A 24,907-nucleotide genomic window follows, 5' to 3' on the forward strand; every position below is an offset into this window, starting at 1 on the left:
TTCTCCAAACACTCAATGTTTCCTTTAAGCATAAATATTCTTCTCAGCACCCTGTCCTCAGGGAATCTCGGTCTATACCTTTTCCTTGATGTGAGGGATCTCCTACCATTACAATTATTATTTGCAGGGACTATAATATATTTAAAACAAAAATTATTTTTAATCACATTCTATAATAACTATGGCACTGTCCGCATGTTTAATATTATTGACATTCAATATAAATTTCTATACATCCCCCATTCTCACTTCCTCCACACAGCATTACCTACGTATTATCATGCTAATTATAAAAATTGCCTCCTGATTTAGTATCTTATTTCTTTGTATTTATTTTTCATATTTTTATCTTTAACTCTAATCGATGTAATTAAATTATTACTTCAAATATGTTGATAAATTCAGTTTCAAGTCACATTTGTGAATTAACTGATATCATCTGTCTTGCACGACTTCCACCCATATTACCATCTCTCAGTCTATATTAAAGTATTCCTTATGATCATTTATTATTGCCGTTGTGCAGAAATACAATTCAGTAGCAATGAATATTGTAATCAGTATCTGTCGCAATCAAATAAGCAAAATGTACGATTTACAAACACTTATTTTTGTCAACAGATGTACCCGGTTTTAATCAGTCCACGTCCACCACCAAGTCATCTAGAGGATCTTCAGCTAAAGGCAGCAAACGTACTCGAACCGCCTACACAAGTTCCCAGTTGCATGAGATGGAGAAGGAATTCGGCTGCAGCAGCTACCTCTGTCGTCCACGCCGTTCAGAGTTATCAGCAGAACTTAATCTCTCGGAACGACAGCTCAAGATATGGTTTCAGAACAGGAGGATGAAATACAAGAAAATGCGAGAATCCAGGTCACTGCCACGTACATCTAGCACTGAAACCATTTCCAGTACTACTCTGACTTCCAGCCCAAATAATTGCGTATCACCTGCTTCAACTTCAACTTCAACTTCATCTTCATTTTCATTTTCACCGGTGGCAGCATCATCCCAATCTGGAACACTGTATCAGCAACATAGCAGAACACTTCACACTCCAGAACTGAGCCCCATACCGGGACAAAGTAATTATTATGTACCTGCAGAGAATCCTGTAGCCTTGCAACATGATTACGGCATTGCTCTCAATACTTCCACTAGTTTAATGGGTTCTAACCCCCCTTCTTATCACAACGAGCAATTCACAATGCTGCACAGTCCTTCGCCTGAGATCTTCAACATACCGTTCAACCATCTTCAACCATTTCTGCAGCAAATGCCACAAACACAGCACCCTGTTTGCAGTTCAGCAAACCAGTTCCCTCACCTCGTGTCTGCTTTGAGGGCTGAACATCCTATCGCAAGACGTGTGTACGACAATGCTTCAGATGAATCTTCTGAGGGTGCTACAGCTTCTTCGAACACACACTTTGCAAATAATCACTCGTGTTCTTGGCAGGAGGAGACGAGATATCAACAACAATCCTCATCGGAATGTGGAGCCAGGGTGTACTACGACGATCCACAGAATGTATACATCAGGAGAGAGGATCGCCCTTCTTGTGCATTTCAGTATCAAACTGAGGAACAGATGTCATCATGTTCGGCTCGACCAGTGTGGGAAGAATGCAATTTCCATTTTCCAGAGATGCCAAATATGGATACTTCATGGCAGGAAGATCTGACCCGTCAGGTTAATCAAATGCATTTGACAACGGAAGAAAATAATTGGTATTCCGAAGTTACAACTCGACTATGTCTTTTCGATTCAGACTCTTCAGTTGAAGAACTAATCGGACCCAACATTCAGAATGAAACAGATGTACAGTCAGGCACAAATACATCGTCGAATAAATCCACTTCAGATACCAGCGACGGTCGCGGTGAAAATACTTCAACCACGTTTCCTCCAAAATTCTTTGATCTGTAATGAGAGAAATTGCATACATTCTTGTCGCCTTACGTATCCGCAGAAATCCGAAATTTAATTTCCCACCATGTAACTCCAACTACAAATTTTTACATAAGCGTTCGAATCTTGAAGCATGAATAAAACGAATTGCGATGGAGTTCTACTTGCATTAATGAACCCACCGTACCAGAGTAGAGAACGGTCAAAATTACTACAGTTATAAACAAATCTATAATATTTGTAAAAAGAGTTGTTGCGAGTAGAGTTAGGGTGCCCTTGAAAACATCCTCAATCTAGTTACACACTCTTCGGACCAATGTTGTTCAAGCAGAGGCGCATATTCAGTAGATCCATGACGTAATAAAACGTACTTTCCACAAGGTCATCGCTCTTAATATATAACAAATAAAATCCACGATCATTTTCAGAAATTACAGTTGTGTCGAAAAGCAGGTTTGCCTGAATGACAAATGACCACTTCAAATTAGAAATCTGGTCATTCTCTCTCTCGGCAGCTACATGCAGCCTTGTCAGTGTGAAGGATGATGGCAGTTCCAAGTATAATGGGACATAAAGCAGGCAGTGACTATCACAGTCGAAGTTCTGACCCTCAACTGAAGCTTATAAACTGGGAAGGGCTTCTAGCATATACTTGAGAGAAGTTACATTTAAGGATTGTTGATATGTTTTTCAAGTGACTGATATTTTCACTTTTTATATATCGTTAATTTTAAAAATTGCTGTTCTCCCTCGTTTTAATGCTCTATATTAATTTTAACATTAAGATGACCAGTTAAGCCTTTATAATATTTGACATGAAAAAGCCAGATATTGAGACGATGAAAATACATTTATGTTGTGTTACATTACTGGAGGGGTCCGCAGTGGCCTAGCGGTCTGAGGCGTGGGCCTTGTGTCGCTTGGTCGCTGGGACCGTGGGTTCGAATCCCACTCAAGCCATGGATGTTTGTCCGCGTTTTTCTGTGTTGTGTTGTCCTGTGTACAGGTAGAGGCCTTGCGACGGGCCGATCCCTCGTCCAAGGAGTCCTACCGAATGTCCATAGATCAAGCCAACGTAATTGCTATTCTCCCTCGTTTTAAAGCTCTGTATTAATTTAAACATTAAGATGACCCGTTAAGCCTTTATAATATTTGACATGAAAAAGCCAGATATTGAGACGATGAAAATACATTTATGTTGTGTTACATTACTGGAGGGGTCCGCAGTGGCCTAGCGGTCTGAGGCGTGGGCCTTGTGCCGCTTGGTCGCTGGGACCGTGGGTTCGAATCCCACTCAAGCCATGGATGTTTGTCCGCGTTTTTCTGTGTTGTGTTGTCCTGTGTACAGGTAGAGGCCTTGCGACGGGCCGATCCCTCGTCCAAGGAGTCCTACCGAATGTCCATAGATCAAGCCAACGTAATTGCTATTCTCCCTCGTTTTAAAGCTCTGTATTAATTTAAACATTAAGATGACCCGTTAAGCCTTTATAATATTTGACATGAAAAAGCCAGATATTGAGACGATGAAAATACATTTATGTTGTGTTACATTACTGGAGGGGTCCGCAGTGGCCTAGCGGTCTGAGGCGTGGGCCTTGTGCCGCTTGGTCGCTGGGACCGTGGGTTCGAATCCCACTCAAGCCATGGATGTTTGTCCGCGTTTTTCTGTTGTGTTGTCCTGTGTACAGGTAGAGGTCTTGCGACGGGCTGATCCCTCGTCCAAGGAGTCCTACCGAATGTCCATAGATCAAGCCAACGTAAAGTTGGGACCCGCAATGCTCAGGCACTTGAAGAACGGGTCGTTCCTAGTATCCCAGTAAATTACTGGAGTGTTCTTAAATTACTAGTGGCCTAGCGGTTTGAGGCGTGGGCCTTGTGTCGCTTGGTCGCTGGGACCGTGGGTTCGAATCCCACTCAAACCATGGATGTTTGTCCGCGTTTTTCTGTGTTGTGTTGTCCTGTGTACAGGTAGAGGTCTTGCGACGGGCTGATCCCTCGTCCAAGGAGTCCTACCGAATGTCCATAGATCAAGCCAACGTAAAGTTGGGACCCGCAGTGCTCAGGCACTTGAAGAACGGGTCGTTCCTAGTATCCCAGTAAATTACTGGAGTGTTCTTAATTTACTTTAAACAGTCAGACAATTCTAATAATTTCATGATTTATAAAGAATAGATTTATGAGTTAGTAGGTATTTAGAGACCGCCACGGTGGTCTAGCGGTTAGAACGCTGGCCTTGCAATTCTGGGGTCCCGGGTTCGATTCCCGGCGGAGCCCGAAATTATAACTTGTGTTGGGCAAGGCCGTGGTCTAAGCAACACGGAGTTTTCCTCCGGGGCTTCCCAACAGTTACTCCATACACACAGACTTGCTTGTTGACTTAGTTATATTTTGTAGCAAATATTAATCATATAGTAAATGTAATATTCTGTCAAAGTAATGGTCGGAAGCAAACTGGTAATTGGGTTATCTTCTGATTGTGCTTCTATGTTTCCGTGAAAAATTGTCCGTGAATGTACCTTGAGGACACAGCTTTGTTCTTCAGAGCCTCTGTTTTATCGCAATAGCTTATACACAGTCCTCACTTTACGAAGATTCACATTACGATATTTATCCCACGCAGACTTTTACAATTACGCGCATGCGCTCTGCCTGGCTAGTCATCAGAATACTAACCGAAAAAATAAAAAATTAATCCGAAACAAGGAAGTCAATGTCGTCCAGTCTGTCAGTGAAAGTAGGGGCGGTACATAAATTAGATCGGCTTGCGCTAAGCCTTGATGCGCACGATGCAAAAGATTTTGCTGTATTGTTATAGCGTACGTAATAATTGGGTACGTTGCTTGTATGTTTCAATTCAATTAATAAAATTGATTTTCTCTAAATATTTGTTGATTGTTCCGTTGTTCGAAAACATAACACCTAGTTATAAACGCCTTCGACTGCTTTACCATATTTTACGCTACGTTTCTGTCCATTAACGTGAATGTTCCTAAGTGAGGTTACTGCCTGCATCTTTTTATTGTAAGTGATTCGTTGTAGTACACGTAACGTGGAATTTTGTAAGAGGATAGCTATTGTGGTATTGTGCATAGCTTTTGAAAGCTTCGCTGTGAAACTCGGGGTTGATCAAACTTTCAGACAAGCAGTCCATATTAAAATATTTGTGCTAGGGGGACCGGTGCATAACATCTCAGTCGTAGCCAAAACAAAACAGAACATTACAACAAAGAACAGCCTGAACTTGCCTTATTAATGCAAAAATTTGGCCTACTTTTGCTCTCCAAGATAATTAACATTTGGTTAATTTTTTAAATGGCAGTTCAGATCAAGTCATGTATGTGTACATCAGTGATTCTCGACATTAACTTTGGTGTCCTTTGTTTAATGCGGAAAAAATCTTGTTCGTATATCTGCTACCAAATATACTTGATAAAATTTTGTACTAACTTATGCAACTCACAACCGGTATAATGGCAAAGAAGTATAAAGGGTAATTAAAACTTTATGGTTAAAACTACCGTGCAAAAATTGAATCGAAAAATGGACAAAAACAATTCCGAATTTTTATGCATGTTCACTGCATCGACTACCAACACAAGAAATCAATTTCTTTGAATCCACAAAATTAAACAAATGCCATAATACCGAATTTCAGGGCATTCAACCTGGTTTGCTGTGCCCGAGTTGCTATAGTTTTAAGTTACTGATTTGTTAAATTGGCCACATGAAGGACTGCCGTATCCGGCCTGCGGTCCGTAGATTGGCACCCCTAGTGTAAGGCATTAAATGATAATACTATATATGAAGGCATGTAACATTTAACTGTAATTGTATCAATGTTTGATAATTAAAGACTTTGCTCAAAACACACTTGGTCTCACGACGCTCCCTTCAAACGCATTAAGAGTTGTGTAACAAAACGTAGTTACTCCGTTCCTTTGGATTCCAATTGATTCCTTCCCCTTAATCCCTGTCCAACGTGACTGAAGCAATGACTGTTTCATGCTTATCATGTCCCATTGCTTTTCGCTATTCAACCTTCGATCCTCAAAATCCTTCATTCGGTCAGTGCGTTCTAATAAAGTGTTGACTGGCGATATGACCGTCGTATTTTCAGCAACTTTCACCAACCCCTTCTCAAAGCAACCATCCTATTGTTATCGACTTCAAAAAACTGAGCCATACCAAGTCCACCACCTCTTCATTCTTTGCTTAGAAATGACGAGGTACTATGGGTTAGAAAGGGAACAGAGAGGGGTGAAGGAGTAGTTACAGAAAAGCAAGAAGGGATGATTGTAGCGTACACACAAAAACCCTGTTAAATTCTATTGTATTTTATTCTATGTAGGCTGATCAAAAAAAGAAGTAAGGGTTTTTGGTATGAGACAGTATAGATCAACTTCTAGGAGAGGAGTAAGTTGTGTGGGGATGTATCTACAATGAAAGGGTGGGGAAAGAGTGCAATATCCCCTTTACACTTTTGGTATCTATGCAGGATTCCTAACCCACAATCCACCCTTTAATACAAGAGAGAAACAAAGATGGTGATAGGAAGGATGAAGCTAAAGGGAAAGAATAAAAGGGGGGTGGTTATAAGGAAGGAGGGGTAGGATTTTTCCCTGGACCATGATTTCCATTCGCCAGTGATCCATCTTGTTTGGGGTGGTGGTGAAACTGACGAAGTCTTGACAGTTGAGTACGGGAAGGGGATGCTGTAAGGCCGTGGATGTTCACTGTGGAGCGTCTGGGGCCATCAGCTCTAACGGCACCAGCCCTCAAGAGTAAAACTTTACAGGAACATGCTCCACATAAAGTCGACTGCATGGAACAAGCCTGAATCTTGAAGATTTCTGTCATCTGGGTTGTTGCGCTGTGTAGTCTGGTAAACATCGACCAGACTACACAGAGTAACAACCCAGAAGACAGAAATCTTCATACTCACCGCTGTGAAAACATCAAATCTTACAGGCCTGAATCTTGTTTCCAAGCTTCGAATTTAGCTCAGAAAATATGCAGTGACCACCTCCAGCTAAACGAAATGCCAATGTAATCGATCCAGCGTCAGTTTAATCCAATTAGTTGCGTTATTTTCCTTTATTTTCCTCGTTTAAGCGATCATTTTACAAAATCTGAGACTCTGAGGTTCTTATGGCGGTGAAGATGAAGAACGTGTGTCCCTGGGTAATGGTGCAGTGAAGTCTTGGGGTCTGAGTATTTCCCATTCACCTTTGGAATATTTTCAGCCTGTACATGTCTATGAACTGGGCTGAAAAATTTGTAGATGGACGAATCATCATCAAGAATCTTTCACTGGCAGTATTGAATCTTTGGCTTCTGTTTCCAGATAGCTTGCTAAAGTTTTAGCGCTTTTATAAACTAGGCAAGAAAACGTTCATAAATTATTTGCACCTGAAAAGAAATTCAAGACATATTTATCGGTCTGTAAGATAACATCCAGACCGGTTCTGGGGCCCTAATAGATCATCCAGTAGCTACAGCATTCTTCCTTTGGGGATAAGCTGTTTGTGAGTGAAAATAATGCACTCCAATCTAGCGCCAAAGTTAGGAATGTGTGAAGCTATACTTCACATCCCCCACACACCTGTATGCCATGGTACACAAAATCAGAAACATTATCCTATAAGTAAACAGCTATTCGGAAACCACTTTGATCCGCTGCCATTATTTCAGTTCACAGAATTTTTTACAAGATGGGGAGACATTTTATCTCCAGTCCCTAGACTTTTTATAGATGAGACAAATGAACTTTGTGTTTTTTTTTAAATCCACGTTTCGGCTGATCTTGTATTCACCAGGTGAGGCTGCATATGAAACGGAAATGTGACGCCCAGGCAGTCACGTGCTGACGTCACCTGGCTGAAACGCGTTTTTATACGTCACAATTCTGATTACAAGAGTGGCCCAAGTGCTACTCAATATGAAAATGCACACGCGTATGCATCAAGGTGCCGGATCAGATCTTAATAACATTGTTTGTATTGCCGTAATTATTTCTGCAACTATGATTAGATGACACATCTTTAAATATGCCGCACCTTCTGGTCTGGTACACATTCACCGACTACACGGTGCATCATCCCAAAAGACAGCCATCTTCATACTCGTCGCTGTGAGAACCTCACAATTATGCGAGAAACTAGGGAGGGCCAGGGTTCAAATATCGGCCCAGTTACCAAGTACCATGACAATTTTTATTGTGGATTCCTCCATTCCTTGAGGAACATATACCGGGGTAGTACATTAAATTTAACAACGGCCGCTTCCTTTCAAATTCTTTCCAATTCATCATTCTGTAATCACCTCATCATTTGATGCAATCTGAGCTAATCACAGAGTTGTTAAATAAATAAAATACATAGATATTCAAGATCCTGTTCAGTGAATAATAGACATGATACTCTTTAAATAACTTATTACTGTTCGTACAGCACTGATCTAAGTGAAGCTTGAAGGTGGTTTATGTGGCATCATTTTTACAGTCGGATTGTAAGTTAAATTACAAACAGGTAAGCTATAGCCTAATATTACTATTAACTTGCCAGCCAGATACATAGGATAGAGTTTTTACTGTGAAGTTAGCAATCTCTCAGATAGTCAAGTCCACCCCCCACCAAACGGTTTTTATGGAAACCGAATTTTAATTACCGTGAAGGTAGATGTCTGCTCGTATTTTCTTCTATGTAGTGTGATAAAAGTCTTCAGAAGTTTTAGATGTGCTTACAGCCTAAATCATCAGATCGCCATGATTATGAAAGCCGTAAGTACCTCTGATACGTCGGTCAACTTCTACCAAATTGCAACGTCCAAGAAGAAAGTCATCTTTACACCCGTCACCACGAGAGTCTTAAATATCACTTATGACATTACTGTCTTCACAGGAGTCTGCTTAGCCCCGTTCAACAGGTACTCCAAGAGTCCAGGGTACATATTCAAGAAAACTGACATTTCAAACCGTCCACTTTTTTTACTTGTCTTTATAGAAATTCTGATATATCTTCTAAAATATGTCATGACTGTATTTCTATTGTTTCCCTTCCCCAAACCTGCAATCCACAAAAGTCTTAACAGTGTGCCTATCCAAATCTCAGAAATATTCACGAATACACACACACAAGACGAGTAGAACTCAACATTAATAACATTTTTCAAGCTTAATATTAAGTAGGAATTCGTCACTGGTAGCTTTACAGGGAAAGATTTTGCTCGAAAAAGTAAGGCATTTTTCACTCAGTCACGGAGAGGGTTATAGGCCCGTCTTCTACTGAGCCCGGAACATTTCTCCTTGTACGCAAAATCACTGAAGAGTAGGCCTACTGACAAGTTAAGAGAAGAAGAAAAAAGACCGGTAGAAGAGATGGGAATATTAATAGCAAGCGAAGACACGAACTTCCAGAGAAGGACCTGACATGCACAGTGGGTCTCTCATGCACCCCTCACCCCAATCCCTCATGTTCTTGTTACAAGCAAGTGGTACCATCTTGCGGGAAGTGCCGCGAACTAAACGTGACCTGTACGTTACTTCATGCGTGTGAGCATATATTTCTCTTAGCACCTCCATCCCTTTCAGCATAAAGCGACCTTTCAGTGCTGTTTAAAAGGATACTTAAAACGACTAGATTTAGATTTTTTAAATTCGTGATTATATAAACTCATTTATGTATCTATCAACTGCGTTATCAGGGCCGTAAATGATGATTCTAAATTAAGTACTCTAAAAAGAAGCCAAATTTCCTATAAACGGTCGCAAGAGCTCCGTTAGTGAGAACAGAGAGCATTAAGGAGCTGAACGAGACAAGTTACTTAATCACGGGAAGAGTATTTATTTATTGTGTCAACATGACAGCGTCAAAATATTTACAAAATGTTTACAAAGCTACTGAAAATACTCTCCGTTAGGCTGAATGCATAACTGTTCCCTGCGACGCCAATAATTTTGCGCACGCTGAAAAATTCCAGGCATGTCGCAGTTTTATCTCAGCCGCTTGAATCAAATGCCAAGGTTCGTCCATGTGTTGACTCTCTTCGAGCATATAGCGCCCTTCACATCCCTCCACAGGGCGATCGCGGATGTTACAAGCCACAAGCCTCTCCGTTTCATCAGATCATTGGGTCGCCAAGTATTAATTTTAAACTGATGTCTTCTCGTTGAGCTATGTTGCACATCTTACTGACAAAGCGATTACGGCCATATATTTACAGGAAATTATAGCTTGATTTAAGAGTAGAACATGATCATGTCAATTAAGCTTGCAATTGAGAAATGTTTTTTCAGTACGTTCTTTAACCACACAGAATAAAATAAATGCTTAAAAAATTATGTCAGCATTTTTAACCATGTGAACTACCAAACTGTTTTCATAAATTTTTGTGATAGTTGTTTACGCTCTAAGCTGTTTAACCAACGTTTTATTTGCATGAACCAAATATACACCCTGCTTTATTTGAAGATGAAAATAAACATATTATTTCTTCTTGTAGAAATGGTTCAATACACCATACAAACAAAACTATTTTAATTTAAGGGAAATAAGTAACATTTGCTACAGAGACAAATTAGACCTACAAATATAATTTTACCATATGGTGGGGCAATTAAAAGAGTTTTGCCAATGATGTATTATAATCTGGATTATTGTCTGACGTCAAATTCTTTAGCATCAGACGATGGATACAATTAAAAAACCATAGGGTTGTTCATTAATACGAACTATGTATGAAAGTTTTATGTGTTATTTGCATAAAATTCCTTCACTTAATGCATAATTTGGTTGCTATGTTTGTCTCTCTGTCCGTTTGTTCATCCGAGAAATATTCAAATGGGCCAAAAGATTTTGATTAAATCCAGTAACTGAGACATACAAAAAATATGTAGGCCAAAGTCTGCATTGTTCTCGACTGAAAAATCCTGGCTCAACCCATCGTCTGTAACTATCCAAAACTGCCTTACTGATATTATAGTTTTGGAGGCAATTGCTGTAAACAAAGCCTTCGTTGATTTCAAAGAGACAGCAGAGTACAGAATAGATTAAAGACTGCAAGTGTGTCGATGTTAGTCTTAAGCTCTAAAGACCAAAGTAATATATTTCACACAACGTCACAACCCAGAAAACTAACATTGAAAATATCATTTCCGTAAAAACCTAAAATTTCATAAAGCTTTAACCAGTTGTGCCCAGTTTTTCACTAATTCTCACTGATTTAAAATCCATCGCTTTACCTAGAACCACATAAAACACATCAGAATAATCGAAAAATAATTCGCTGTGCAAACAGCAGCTTTCTTACGTGCAGTAATGTACACCATCCAAGAAAAGGAAATAGTCATTACATTTTTGTTGGAAATTATAAACTACGCTTTTTCGGGTGAAATAAAATGTTATATTATCATACACATACAGTGTTACTTTGAATAATTTTCATGGATTAAAAATTTTAAATGGTGAAATTAAACTGTCGGATCTATTCTCTGTACGAATGAAGCATATGCAGGGTCCAGAAAAAGCATTCGCCAACAAGTTGTTAACAATAGACAACAGCATTGTTTATTACCATAGCATAAGTTTGCTTTTCACACCTTGTTAGCTCTAAGTAGCCTGCGTCTTTAATACGGCCTACCTTTAACGTATTGATAAAACACATGCACATGGCCATAGAAGAGGAAACATAAACTTGTGAAAACAAGACCCAGCTGTTGGTGACGATGCATAGAAGATGAATTTTTATTTTCAATATTTGACAGTCTTCTCGTGCTCTTTTATACACCATGCATAATGTTAGAATCTGAGAGCTATAACTTCTTATTTCGGAGTGGGTAACTCCAGAAAAAGGAGGGTGGCCAAGTATAGGGTGCCGGGGTGCATTTTCAAAACATGGAATATGAGGGAGAATAAGAAGAGGGTTGATCCTAGGGAAAGAGACAGAACGAGTAGGAGCAGAGTACGAAGAATCATGAGACTGTCAGCTGGAGGAAATTATTCTGATTATGCTAATTCTCTTTCATCTTTCTTTTCCCTCCCTTCTTTTTCTCTTTCTTTGTTATTCGTTTTTCGAAAGATGTCTTCTCCATCTTTTATGGGCGAAGATTTATATTATCGAGGGAGCTCAGGAGAGGTTGCTCCAGTTTCGAGCTGGAGTAGATGTTTATCCCTTCTTCTCTTTTGTTTGAAAAAGTCTCCAGTCGAATTCTCAAGGCTGCTGACGACGTATTGTCTTGTCAGCACGATTATGGTCCATAAGAAATCTGTAATCTAACAACGGAATAATAGTTCTAAAAATTTCTTCGTAGGTAAATGTGAAGTTCCATCTGTACGATTTCGTAGCCTGTAAGTGCGTGGGTGGAAGTAAATTTTCAGGCTGGTTCCGTGATGACATAAGCTTGCGAGACTTGAAGGTTTCGAAGCCATTTTAGTCTATTCTCCACCTGCCCCTGAAGTCGAATTTCTGTGTTCAGCTTGTCCCTAAAGCACTTATTTACTAATAATGTTATAAAATCTCACCTGAAGATGGCAACATTTCACATTTTACGCAGTAATTAAAAGTGATGTTCGTACGTGGGTAGAATTTTGCAGCTGTTTACACAGTAGATAGGTATTAAACGACTTTACATTCCAGTACATAAATTTAAGACATCAAAAGCAATTTTGGGCATCATACTTGTAGAAAGTGAATCGTATTCTTGTTTACAAATGCATAATATATAAAGTAAATGAGCAACTAATATCGGCTGTTGCAAGCTGGAGGACACACCCTGTGACACCCCATTGCCATTTCTTTCCCCCGCAATGTTATTCATTGTTTTAAGTTGTTCCCTAACTCAGATACAGCTGTGGATAACGACCAGCTCAATGAACTTAAGACAACAAGAAACCACTGGCCCCCGAAACGAAAATTTCTTTTCTTCCCTTTCTAGCTCTTTCTTCAGTTTCATCGCTCTCTGCTGCTTGTCTTGTCGCTTTGTAGTGGGCCAACTTATACATCGAGCACATTTACAAGTTAAACGCCCTGTTCCTTTGTTTCCTGTTTTTTAAAATAATTAAATCTCTGGCTTTTGCTTCATTTCTTTACAGCAACATTATATGAGGTCTTCCAAATTCCTTTGCATTATTCTTGTGGATATTTTAATATCTTCTATATGTACTGGTATTAGCAATTGCGCCGTTACAGTTCATTAAACGCTGTACTCAAGTATAGGTCGAAAATCCAGTTCAGTCCTTCCATATTTCAAGATTTATGATAAACTGGTAAGAATTTTTACATTTATAGAACGAACAGTAGTTACTTGTCACTACGTTTCTTTCATTCTGTGAGTGAACTTGGCACGTTAACAGTCAGTCACGTTTGAAGATAAAGTGTTATTTAATAATTTATGTCTTAATTTTCCCGGTGTTTGAGTGTTATCGAGACTTCATCCACGGTTTCAGTCCTCTCCATATAAGAAATCTGCAAAATAATTACTTAATCTTTAATGTCCCAATGATACATTAAAGTCCCACATATTTTGTTACCGAGCATTCTGGAATCTATTAATCATTTGTATAATACTTCATACTCTCGATATAAATAAACAATGCTAAAAATTAATAATTATCACAACATTAGTCATCTGCAATGTTTGTCGAAACATTAGACAACATTCGACAATCGATACGACTCTTCCAAGAAAGTCGAAATTGTACATAAAACAGCAGAATCGAAGATGGCCTTATGGGTTGTAGCGCCTTGTAGCCTGGTAGAAGATTATCCACGTTTCAGAGATCCTTGTTGCCTCCGTATACAAGGCGGTGTCAGTAAAAATATAGGCATGTTATATAAAATAAGATGAAACTATATGATGAAGTGGTAAAGCTGTAACTGTATTAATCAGTCCCCATCACGAATCTCGTTCAAGTCTACAAATTTCCTTAGTCTCCCACGACAGAACCTTCAAACACTTTACGACCGTATCCTTCTATATCTGTACTGTAACTTAATAACTATTCAGTCCAAATTGAGCAGCGGACAGCCAATTGATAAACGCTTATATAAATAATGGTTCCGTTAAATTTAAGAACAGGCATGCTGTAAACACACCATCCATCAAAACAGCTGTTACCGGTTAATACTCTGCTAAGTTGTGGTGTACGTAAGATATAAATTTTACGTGCAATTTTACATTTTATGCGAGTATAAATGGGCTCCAAGACGTTTAATTTTAGTGTTCATAAAATGTACTGGAACTTTTACAACGTTATAATTTAAACACGTAACACGGTCACTTGTTTGTTTGAAACAAGAGCTACAAGAATGTAAGATATAAAATGGTGCATTGGTATAAAAATTAAGAGCAAATATAATATACACGTACGTTTTCAGTCCCAAGCAGTCTTCGTCCCAGCACAAAGTACAGCGTAGCGTTAAGGGACCAGAGTTTCAGCAAGTTTATTATAAAAATTTCAGTAAGGATATAGACGAAAGTAATGTGAAATGGAAACAAATCTAACAAGAGCATTAAATTCCTTAGTATTTAATATTTCATAAAACTCTACTTTCATTGACAGTAATATTAATAAAAATATGGGTCTATACGGTTTTATTTTGAAATCAAAATTATAATCCTACTTTCTAAGTTTACTTAATCAATTTCAAATGAAACCATCTTGACTGTGCCTAGACTATAGGACTTGAGAAGCCCCACACTCCTGGTTCAGTTATCTTTACTCTGTATAAATAGTCGGAATCTCATCAATATGGAGATTAACCAATCAGGAATGCAAATTCATGCAAAAGAATTTAATTTTCCTTCACGCAGCACCAACCCCTTTCCAGTTCTGAATGTTTTTTATTCGTCAAATACTCCCACCCCCTCTACATCACAACTACCTCTCCTTACAACGGTTTAGCCTCTTGTGTTCCTTCCCTCGTTTCTCTCCGTTTCTTAAGAAGCAGAGACGGACGTACATTTGAAGAAAACCTTTCAACAGATAAAAACTATTTTATCTTTCCCTTCGTTCAAGTTCCGATTTTTTCTTCAGAAGCTTAAATCTTCGTTAACTTTCTACTTACTTATTCCATCTCATCCAAAAATTTCATTAACAGGGGTGAACAAACCACATTTAAATCAAAGGTTTATTTATTAAGAGAATAATTTTTTAGTCATCTATGACAATGATATTCAACCTTTTTTGTCAGCCTACCCCCAGATATAATTTCTCTTCAACTTTGTACCCCCAAAGTTGTTGGTGTATAATTCAAGTTATACATATTACATAATCTACATCTAAAATAAATTAAATAAATTACATTACTGATTATACAGTGTTTATCATAAAATAATATTTTTTTAATTTTCACGTACCCCCTAAGATGTCTTCGCGTACCCCAGGTTGAATATCACTGATCTATCATACACGAATGTAGTAAAACATTAAGGAAAAGCTACAGTTGTGAATAGCACATCGACATGAATGGGTAAAAGGACACAGAGATAAAGTTCCACAAATTCTTCGTATCTCACTAGATGAAAAGTAAGTTTTAGCCTTATGCTTCAGCCGCCTTTACTATCTCTCAAAAGCTGAGTAGGAGTTGACTTAAGAGAGGGAGTGGAAGGACGAATAAATAAGAAGAAAATACAAATGTCAGAATTTTCACCTGAGTCTCATAATCCATCGTGCAGAGATATTACGGCATTAATGCATGGCTATAAGTTGACTTATAGTTCACCTCTGCTTAGGCATGTGAACGTGAGGCCAGCAGCCAGCTAGTCGGCTTTGGCCCTCAGAGAACGTAACAGTATTCATTTCCTTTCATTATTTCCGTAAATAATAACAAGTGAGTGTGAATCAGAAGCAAAGAACAAAATATATATGCATCTGGAAAACGATATAGGACAATCCTTCTGACTCCTGACTATTGCAGCCAATTCTTTTGGCATTTATTTTGTATTGTACCAATATACGTAACAATTATTTCCATTGAATATGAAGGTGAAGTTGTCCCTATGCTGAACGAAGCACTGCTTTAATAAAGACGTGTGTGGTAGTGAATGTATAGGCACAAGAATTCTTAAAATCGCCACTAGACTACGAACGGTTAGCTTTACTCCCAGACCGTTTTACCATCGAAAAAAGAATCCCACACTTACTGACAGGAGGCTGTGTGAGCCCCAGAGCCAGTCTGGACTTCGAAGCGGAGAGAAACATTCCGCCCTGCAGGGAATTGAACTCTGATAGATGACCCAGCAGAAAATTCCCAGTTCTCTGATGTCTTCATTACATTTATGACCAGGTACGAGGAAGAAAAATTATACAGTCTCTAGTCTTAATAATAATTTCTTATTTCGTCGATAGAAAACATTCCTTTCCATACCAAAAAATATATATCTGGCACATGAATTTCTTATACAAAATCAACTGACCTTCCTCGTTTCAGAATAAAATATTTCTTCAGTAACAGGCGCTAATTATTATTAGAGTTAATTCTCTTAATATCCTTAATGCAAAAAAATAAACGCAAATATTAAGCTGCTCAGTAAGTCTTCACATTCAGGAAGGTGGAGACGAGGGTAAAACTCATCTTGGAGACGTCTGCTGTCTGTCCATCAGCACTGACGTCAAAGACGACAAACGTGAAGGATGAAAAAATAGTGAGTTTGTTTTTTTGTAGGGAGACGTCACTCTAAGTCCCATGTAAGATAAGATGCAAGACATTTTTGACAGACTGCCACACAGACAGGTGACTTTTTCCGCAAGTCCAGAGCGTATTTAAATCCCATGTCATGTTCGGTTACAGGGGTGACCATCTATTTTATCGCGGCTGGAAATTTCCAACAACACAATTCGCGTCAGTATTTTGCTTCCTGTCTGGACTTGAGAGAACTAATCAATGCAAGTTCGCCGTAACAGAACGAGGGCTTAGACGATGACAGTCTCTAAATACAGGATACTGTAATGATCATGCTTAATTAAAAACCATGTTGTAATGACGTATGGGGAGTGGAGATGTAATTCCAAATATTAACAAAGGCAATAGATAAGGTAAGTGGTTAGCTTCACGGCCCGGCTCTTATACCCACGATGAAATAATTCAGAGGTCCAATGGATGGAAGACTGTGTGGATATATCAAACATTTAAAGCTCAGTGGTAAATATGTGAACCACCCGATTTAATAATCAATGGCTGCATCATACTCATATGGGGTTCGTAGCAGAACAAATAGTGATTATTTCTGAGAAACGTTAACAAATTGATCTCAGTAATTGATAGGTATTGTGCTTTCTATGACGTACGGACTGAAATTTTAAATAGTGTTCATATGAGCTTCGGGTTCAATGGTATAGTAACGAAATAGAAAATTTCATTTCTAAACATTCACATTTACTAGTTATAGCTGTATTTTCTGAAACCACGAAGTTGTACATTTATTTTTCCCCAAAACACGAGGAAAATTGTAAATTAAAATGTAACGTTAGTAGCACTGAGAAACATAACCAATATTAATATTCCATCCCATGAACATTATAGGTTTTCATTGTCAGGACATGTTTATAATTGCTTCTTGAACTCCGGCAAAGAACAAATCTACGATCCAAATATAAAGAGAACTGATTTAGCCAAATACGATGTCTAGTCACAAGCTAAGCAGCAAGCTCCACTTACCTTTTGTAAATAATGTACATGCCTCAGTATTTGTCAGGAGCAAGGAGAATATGAGAGGCTAACACTATTCAATTTATACACTAAATGAAAAGGAAAATAATATAAGCAACAGCCGCCTAATAGATGAAAATTTGACGTAAAATAAAAGCAAGCATCTCGGAGAAATCTTTTATAATAATATTAGGAATTTCATCTGAACCGCCGTGTTAAGTATGAGCATTGAAAACATTGTCGAAGCTGATCGCCCTGATGACAGAGGCAGTATGACCTCTGAAACGTTGGTAAACATCTACCACACTACACAGCGCAACAATCCAGAAGACAGAAATATTCATACTCATCGCCCTGATGATGGAGGCAGTATGACCTCTGAAACGTTGGTTAACATCGACCAGACTACACAGCGCAACAACTCAGAAGACAGAAATCTTCATACTCACCGCTGTGAAAACCTCAAATCTTACATTGTCGAAGTTCTTAATCGCCCAACATCTACCTGAAAGTCGTTGAACTTACATTTCAAGTTAAGCCAACCAAGATGCTATCTTACGAAAACGAATGGAATGTTTTTACTGTCAGCCCCAAAAATTAATTTGCCCATTAATTCTATCACAAATTTTAAAATATTTCCAAATCATTTAATTATCAGCAGTTTTTGTTGTGATCTCGTCATTTATTTGGTTAAAATAGTTAACAATATTCCGTAACTCCCACAAAAAATATCAACATACTTCGGTAAATTAAAGCGGTATCATTACAGAAAACGCTACTTAACTTCTCAGTTGTCGGTGTTTCATGTAATTCGTTTTATTTGCGGCCAACTGTACTTACATGCCACATAAATCCCTCTCATATCAGTATACTGTCTGGTTCCCCCAACATTTCAATAGCATTTGGTTAATGACACTAGCATTTCGGCAGCAACACAGATGCGCTGTATGAGTTGCTGACCCACGACCGATTAGTCGCTCATTAGTCGCGCTGACCTCTGACACGCTGATCGTTGCCCCTTCCCTCGCTATATTACAGTTGCGATGGAATAGAGGAAACATTTTTATGTCTATATGGCTCGTACGGATCTATGTCTGGCTTCGTAACTGGGCATCAGACAAACTGGAGGTATGATAAACATTTATTTTTGGGTTTTATAACTTGCTTATTGTTATTATTATTGGCTAGTGCAGCTGTTGAATGAGCACGTTAAAATTAAAAAAATATTCAAATTAAATTAATTATTGATAGCAATTTTACCCATCAAGTAGCAAACACACATTATCCCACAAGGCCCAACATCCCTGAGCAAGAAATGATCACTAACGAAACAAGCTATGACGCAACTTTTCAGTATTACGATTATATACGTAGGCAAATTGTATCATAATAATTAATCGCTAGGACGAACAGCTTCATCAGTGGAGTACGGTTTAGGCGTCATGGGTTTCAATCCAATGCAGGGTCTGGAATTTTTCTCTTCACCAATAAATGCACATATATGCCTATTCCAGTGAGTACCGGCCCTCTCCCTCCAGTGGCAAAACCGCTGGAAAATGAATATCGTATTTCATCTTCAACCAGTTCTGAGAACTCATATCACACCTTCTGTCAGTATTCATTCCATGGTGCTTATGGGCAGAGAGAGCAAAATTTTAATAGTTTAGAAGCATGTCTGGATCTCATAGATCTCATTTTATACTATCCCAAAACACTTCTCCTTTCCGATTATTTCACTCCACTTCAGAGGACACGAGTCCTTGAATCCGTCCGGAGTTAAAAATCAGTTATAGGTAATATTTTAGAGACCGTATATTTAAAAATAAAGACATGGCTGCATTGCTAACTACAGGGGAAGAAACAGCTCTAGTGCCATTCACTAGAATATCATAAAATCTTCTGTATAATATTTAGTGGACTTCCTCTTAACCAAAGCTCCAAAGCTTAACGGCCCTTCTTCTGGAAATATAAAAATAACACTAGGCCTATAGAATTTTTCATAAGCGTAACATATTTGGTATTGGTTCAGAGAATCGGCCAGTTGAATGTGAATAAAAATTTGAGTGTTTATGCCCCATTAGACTGGTCTGTACGAACACATTCTTCAGTCTGATAGAACAATGTGAAGAAAAACGTAAAATCTTTCGTTCACTGAATGTATTATACATTGTATCACCTTCTAAAATCCAAAATAAAGGTCTACTCTGTTGCTTCAAATTTAAAATTTAGGCATGTAACTTATTATCGAATCATTTCATATGCGTTTATTTAAAATACACTGAAAGTGCCCAAACTAGAAACGATCCTGTGACGGACCAAGTCACGTCAGGCTACAGTTTAAAAAAATATTTGTAAATCTCAATAAAGACACACGCATAATCCTTCGCTACCTTTCTAAATAATTTCTTAAATTTCTCTTGAGTCTGAAATTAATAACTGTCTGTAGTATATATGAATGTCAAATTACTACAGTTATTAAACACATAAGTGAGCAGTTTCTGCTAATTCAACGCAGTTGCAACGAAAATGAATATTTTAAATTGAAACTTTTCAGAAATCGTGCAAAAATACCAGCGGTAGAAAGAGATGAAAAACGCAGTCCTTCGTGTTGAAGCGAAATGTTTCCTTACTGTTTGGTCCTGGTAAAACGCAATTCTAGCATTTTCTCCCTCTTAAATAACACAAAAAAACCTCTAGGATACTTCCTTCGTCAGCATATCATTTTATACGCTGATATATATATATATAAGTTATGTAGAAGACTGTGTTATTGATATCAGAAAGTTACAGGAAAGAGAGAGAATGAGAAGAAAGAAAAGAGAAGGAAAAATGAAACCGACTTCGCTAACTCGTGCACAAATAAGGCAAAAATGTATTGAAGACAGTCATTCAACGCATCATCAACATTGCGGCCTAATATTTTCGCCTTGGTACTGGAACTGATAGCAGAAAACTGGTAAGAGACAGAAGAATGGAACTGCAGCGTTCAGAAGAGAGACAGACTCTTTCAAATCTCACTCACTCACTCACTCACTCACTCTCTCTCTCTCTTACTCTTCCTTACCACATCACATTACAACATTATCTTGCAGTTTTCGAGTAAGAAGGAAGAATCGATATCAGTTTGTGTAGTTTCTTGCACGCTTTCACTAACAGTGCTTCTTAAAGGGACGATGAAGTGTGAAAGAGAAAACAGATCAAGGCTTGGGAAGGAGGAGTTTTCTCCCCCGTGATGATGACATTGTTGCCAGGGAAATCAAACGAAAAGGAGCGATAACTTCGCTACTTCGCTAGCAGTACGACACATAATAAATGAAGTGTGTTCTGAGAAGCATAGCAGCTTCTATGCATTCTGATGACATACATACAGACATCTTCATAACCATCAATTAACGCGTATTCATTTGTGCTTATATTCTGTGAATTTTGCTGCTTAATTCCCGTTTATTGTGAACTTCCTTAACTAATTGTCTGCCAACATCGTCTCGTATTACATTTTGAATTTCATATTTAATTTATTAACCTTTTAAAGCTGAAGCTCGAGTAAATAAAATTTAAACATTCAGGCCCTACCTCAATGAAAAAAAAAGTCTCCATTACCAGAATTAATTTGTTAATACTCCTTAAGGAAACAATCGCTGTTTATTCTGAGAATACTTAAAAAATTAAAATGAATCTCGCAAGTGAAAATACCATACAAAGACAGCGTTTTAGGAGCGTTCGTAACTTTAGTTAAGAAAATATTTTTGCTTCGCCATGTCTGTCTCCTTGTCTGTCCGCGTGTAATAACTTGAAAAACTACAGAACGGATATTGACGAAGTTTGATAATGTGCTGATAAATTTGAGTTTTCCTTAAAATCCATCAAAATTACGGAGCACTTTGCCTGAAGAACTACGTGAATTTCTGGGAACCTAGTTACTCTGCAGGCTAACTAAACTTCTTTATTCATGATTACAAACAGCATGACAAAGACGATGCACCAATTAAAGTACTAAACACTAAAGTTTAGGATGCACAAAACAATAATTTTGCCAGTTGTCTTGTATGGTTGTGAAACATTGCCCTTTACCTCGAGGAAAAACGTAGATTACAAGTGTTTGAAAACAAAGGGTTCAGGAAGATATTTGGATCTAGGATGGATGAAATAAATGAGGAATTTAGAATATTACATAACGAGGAGCTGCTTAGAGAGGACACTGAAATCTAGGAGACTTCGATGGGCTGGACATATAGCACGTATGGAACCAAGCGGTGCCTACTGAATTTTGGTGGGAAATCCTTCTGGAAAACGTTCACTGGGCAGACCAAGAAGGAGATGGGAGAATAATATTAAGGTGGATCTTAGGGAGGTGGGCTGTAATAATGGTAAATAAATGGAATTGGCTCAGGATCGCGTTCGTTGGCAGGCTTTGGTGTTGAACCTGAGGGTTCTGCTACCATGGATTTAGTTGGTTATTTAGGTAACGTGATGTTTTCTAGATATACAAACTCAATATGTTATATGGCGAAGCCAGACAGGACCCATAATTTTTTAAGGTTAATATAAGAAAGAAAGGAGATTTTCACGGCGGTGAGTCGAAACACGGCTGTATTCGGTTTGTAGCTCCTTGCAGTCTGGTACAAATTTACCTCGCAGACTACACGGCGCTACAACTCAGAAGACAGCCATCTTCGGCTGTTATAAGTACTTTTCATTTTGGATGCAGATACATTAAGTTAGCAGGAGACACTGTGGCTGTAACAGGGTGTCTGTCTGATTCATAATCTGCCTGACGCCTGTGCATGTCATCAGCAAGGAAGTAGCGAACGAAGCAACTTAATTCCGCGAGATAAGAGTAGCGAGGGATGAGGAGTGGAAGAAGACAAGCAGGGCATGAGACAGGACCAGTCAATACTACACAAACCTTCGTGTACAGACCATAGGAAAATTCGCTTGCCTGCTTCCTACGTTCATGTTACACTTGGTGATATTTCAGGTTCTCACAGCGCCGAGTATTAAAATAACGAGCTGAGATATTACGCTGTGCTGTCTCGAAGAATTTAACCGACGTTTCAGATGTGCTTGCCGCCTCCACCATCGATCATCCTCATACTCGTAGCCGTGAGAACATAAAATTTCACCTACTGGGTAGACATCGAAATTTTGGAGAAACAAATTTTCTACATCTTTCTCCCTGAAGACCAACATGGGCGTCTTAACTGCCGTTATACCTAAAATTATATGAAGTCAGAACCTTACGCTTTCTATACACACAGCCTACATGAAGAGCCCAAATAACTAGTAACTAAGTGAGGTCAGTTTGAGGTTCACCTTCGTCTTCATCGAAGGAAGAGAGTGAATTAGATTGTCTTCTTGAAAGATAAATGTAGGTCTTATAAGTTGAAATGCTTCGGTGTTCACAACGTAAAGCTAAAAAAACCCTAATATATTTGCCATGTCTGTCTGTCTGTGCGTGCATCCGTCTATCTACCAATCTGTCTATCTATAATTCCAGATGTAATAACTCTAGAATCGAACCGATTATAATTATATTTGGTATTGGGAAATTTTATTAAAATTTCTCGGCTACTTTGAGTTTTGGTTAAAGCTGACAAAAATAACGGGCACTTTACGTAAGACGTGCGTGAGTTTTAGAGTGCACCTCGAGCGTAATTCGCTAAAAACTTATCAAAGCGAAAAATACTTCGTATAAAAGTTGCAGAAGAAAATAAAACGCACATTTTATGCCCAATATATCGTTCCGTAAGTAATACTGTTTTCCGGACAATATTCAACTTTCACGAACTGAAAATGTGGTGGAATTATCAAAGTGAATGCCAACCGGAACAATGGATTATGGGAGCTGAAAATTTAAAATGTTTGGATTAAAAACAAAATTGCGGGCTGGGGGTTACACTGATATTATATTTTGAATGGTTATAGAATGATGTTATAAAAAGAGCGGCAGAGGGATAAATGGCAAGATATAAAATGACTGGAAGGAAGTTTTCCCTTCAGTAGGAAAAATCGTCTATTAATTTTTTGGTATATACACGATTCCCTTTAATTCTGCTATTCTCCTTTCCCTATCTTTCTTACTGAAATCCCCTTCCTTTTAAAACTAATAATTTCTCCCTCGTTCATTTACTTCTACACTTCCTCATCGTCTCTTCACCACAAACCACTGCCAGAAAATATCTCGCTTGAATTTCCATTAAAAGGAAGAATTTAGGAGGGAAATTCTCCTGTAGAAATCGTTATTTTCTTTCAGATTTGTGTGTGCAAAGTATGTACACTGCTTAAGCTTCTGAGACTTCACCTCGGAAAAGGACTAAATGAAATAGGCCTATTCGTACAAAACACACAAGAATCAGGCAAAGGCGTATTTAGATTTCAGGACTTTCATTTCTAAGTCTCAATTATTTTATATACCTACGTGTAAATGCACAAGTCAACAAGATAAGAAAAATTAATAGTTTAAAATTCTGTTTGCTCCATAATAGTAGTTCTGTAACGCAGAGTTCCCAAAAAGTAGAGCCCTCATTTAAAATTTAAATGTTTGTTAAGCAAGAGAAAGTTAATCAAAAGAATATACCACTTACAAACAAAGGTGCAAGACCATTTCTGAAGATCTTAATGATTGCATCATCAGAGCAATGACGACGGCAGAAAGATCCTCTCAAACATCGGTCAATATCTACCAAACTAAGCGGCGCTACAACTCAGAAGACAGCCATCATCAGACTCGTCGCCGTTAGAACCTCGGATCTTACAGCGAAAATTTCTTAATTTGAATGTATTATTTGGATTGAGTTTTGTTTGAGGCTCGAAACATACACAGACTGTACTTCATTTGTTTGTCATGTGCCTTCCAACATATCCCTTGTCCCTTACTGTAGCGACATCACCTTAGAGGAACAAGCCTGTATTTTGTCCTCTTCTAAAGTAGTTTCCCAAATTCGACAGTTTTACCTATTTATAGTCCCTGATATGTGGAATGCTGTTTCCTCGGAAAACATAGCTTTGCTCGGATCGTCGCGTTTTTCTTTAATTTCCATTTTAATAAATTATCAAAATCAAAGGTACATTGTCGTCTGAATATCAAAAATGCTCTGTTATTTGTTAAGTCAGAATGTGTTTTATTTTCTTCCTTATCGCAATCAGTAAATGCAACGTTGAAACATTACATGAATTCACTTTCTGTTTAATTTAATGTTTCAAGTGCAGAACACCGGAAAGAAATTTAAGAAGCTGTGATTGCTGAAACCGGAGAATAAAAAAATTACAATATTTTTATTTACTTTTATCTTTCCCACATTGGCCGCTGATTTATGACTGAAGAAAGTTATAAAATCATTGCGGCAGCT

The 24,907-nt window shown here is 38.2% G+C and overlaps 1 protein-coding gene across 5 annotated transcripts in view; it reads right to left on the bottom strand.

Moving 5' to 3' along the window:
• LOC110829914 (uncharacterized) overlaps positions 1-24,907 on the bottom strand; it is a 540,512-nt gene that overhangs the window by 96,596 nt on the left and 419,009 nt on the right. The window contains exon 7 of one of the 5 annotated variants that reach the window (XR_015533591.1): positions 691-1,925. The exons of the other annotated variants lie outside the window; for them this stretch is intronic. The gene's annotated coding sequence lies outside the window, so the exon portion shown is untranslated. Of the gene's footprint in view, positions 1-690; positions 1,926-24,907 lie in introns of those variants that run through there. 5 annotated transcript variants of the gene reach the window in all.

This window comes from Zootermopsis nevadensis, unplaced genomic scaffold (assembly GCF_977971745.1).
Source record: "Zootermopsis nevadensis isolate Lab colony 2312 unplaced genomic scaffold, Znev_1.0 Znev_ptg000001l, whole genome shotgun sequence".
NCBI lineage: Eukaryota > Metazoa > Arthropoda > Insecta > Blattodea > Termopsidae > Zootermopsis > Zootermopsis nevadensis.